General features: G+C 39.2%; 1 pseudogene; it reads right to left on the reverse strand.

Annotated features, from left to right (window-relative positions):
- Positions 1-681: 681 nt before the first annotated feature.
- LOC113090187 (serine hydroxymethyltransferase, mitochondrial-like) overlaps positions 682-2500 on the reverse strand; it is a 16591-nt pseudogene continuing 14772 nt past the window's right edge.

Genomic DNA, 2500 nt, shown 5'->3' on the forward strand with positions numbered 1-2500 from the left:
ATGTTTGCAGCATAAAAACATGGGTTGATTTTGAAATATTAGGGAATATGTGTGGAAATCAGGGTTATTATCGTCAACTATAAACTTAAAAAAGCGAATTCCAATTAGAAATGTTCATTACTTGCACTTTATTGGACTTCTTTTGGACTACTGAAAAATAACACCCATTCACTGCCATTATAAAACTTGGAAGAGCCAGGAATTCTTGTTTTTTGAGAAACTGATCAAAATGAAGTGATTTCATGATTAAAAAGAAGACAAATATCCGATAACTGGCTCCGAAAAATAAACTTAATTCAAAAGGGAAAATACATTTTCAAATCTCATTAACCGATATTTGTTCTTCAAATTTTGATCAAATTTATGGCTTCACATCTTCATTTGCATCTCCGATAAATGTATTTTGATTTAAGGATGTTAAGATATTTGTCCTGGAAACCAAGACAGAAATACTGAGGAAGGTATTCATGTTTTGCAGTGCTTAATGCCATGATTTTCAGGCGTTCTGCTCTGATTTAAGAGCTTTGATTTACTAAAGGAGAATTAAGAAACCCTGAAAAGCATCGTCTAAATGTGTTTAAAGACTGACCAATTATATGATGGTTCGACACCAACCATGTCAATGTGATCCGGGTTGTATTTTCTTCTGTTATGTTTTTAAGACTGTCTGCATGATGATATGATGGATGAGATTTAAAGAGGCTGTTAGTAGAGCTTCATGCATCTGCAGGTCTTTGCTGCATCAGTGTGTTACTGCTTCACTTCCACACAACCGAACACGGAGTCATTAACAGGAATATTCCTTAATACTGCGGAGTATAATCACCTGCTTTTTAGTTAATTAGTTCCGCTAGTTTGTATGGGTTTGAGTCTCACTCCTGCAGCACACATGGATAAAACAAAGGAAAACTAACTTCATCTTCCGGAGAATCCAGTGACGACGTCGTCTCAGTCCAAGACGAACACGTTCTGCTCACCTGAAGAGAAAACCTACAGCGTGTGAAAACCCACCCGAGACCAGCGTGTAGCCCTTCTTCAGCAGCGCGTCGGCCATGGCCTTCGAGTTCTTCAGAACCTGAGCGATGTATTCACGAAACATGGGCGTCGTGGCCTGAAGAGAGAGAATGAAGCGCTACCGATTATCGGAAATCATAAACGAGCTCCCAAGTGCACCTGCCATTGTTCAGGAGAAGATGAGAGAGATAGGAGATGATTGACAGACAGAGAGAAGCTCCAGGACTCTAATGATGCTGCAGGATATAAATTCAGCAAATGAACTGCTAATTTAATCAAAGTAGAGAGTATTAATCAACCGATATATCGGCCGATATTTGGCTTTTTTTTTTTTATCGGCCTCAGCTAATCATGTCAGAAGCATTCAAGGACTTTTATTTTGACAGTGCTGAGAAACAGAAAGGCAAACACTATAATACTTTCTCATCTTGCATCAGAATTTCATTTTTACAGTTTAAAAAAATACGATTCCCAGTGCGTTCCTAAGTTCGTCTTCCTTTTATTCATATTTGTAAAAACTGCTTTATTTGTGAGAAATACTATAATAGAATTCAATGGAATAATACTTTATGCAATTTAATAAGTATTTGTGAAATAAGTATTCATTTAATTTCAGCACTCATCATGCATGTGCATTTAAATAAATCGTGTGGTATTATATAAACTAGTTTAATATCTGTCACCCCAGCTCTCTATGAAATAAGCATCAGCTTTTAAAAATCCATATCCACTTGTGAAAGACGAATAATCTGGAAGTGAAAGCAAAGCTGTACCTGTTTGAGAGCCACAGCGACGCCGGCGATGGCGTGATTGTGAGGCCGCCTTGAAGCGAAGGGGAACACAGAGAAGTTGACCTTCTCCTCCAGGTCATACATGACCTCTTTGCCCTTCTTATCCAGCGAGCGCACGCCCTTCCGGTAGAAGATAAGCCCCGCCCTGAAAGGAGGAGCCAGAGCAGAGGAGGAGGAGCAATGGTTAATAACGGAGTGTAGCTTGCATTAATATCATCTACATGCGAGCAACATCCAGATCATCTGCATTTTCTAAAAAATGTGCAGTGCATATTGCATGAGATCCCATAATGCAATGTGCTAAAACTTAACGAAAACATTAATATTTTTTGTGGAAACTGTGATACATTTTATTTTTCAGGATTCACAGCTGAATAGAAAGTTCATAAGAACAGCATTTATTTGAAATAGAAATGGTCTGTAACATTGTAAATGTCTTTACCGTCACTTTTGATCAATGAATGCATACTTGATGACTAAAGGTATTAACTTCTTTCCCAGAATGAATGGTTTGTGCACCATACACAGGCTTTGGACGAGATGATCTCAGTCACTGCTGGAAGCTGTACCTGGATCCTCGCAGTGATTTGTGTGTGGTTGTGGTGACGAGGTCGGCGTGTGTGAACGGCGAGGGATGGCTTTGCCTGCCACCAGTCCGCTGATGTGAGCCATGTCCGCCAAGCATGTATGCGTTT

Source organism: Carassius auratus, unplaced genomic scaffold (genome assembly GCF_003368295.1).
Source record: "Carassius auratus strain Wakin unplaced genomic scaffold, ASM336829v1 scaf_tig00053202, whole genome shotgun sequence".
NCBI lineage: Eukaryota > Metazoa > Chordata > Actinopteri > Cypriniformes > Cyprinidae > Carassius > Carassius auratus.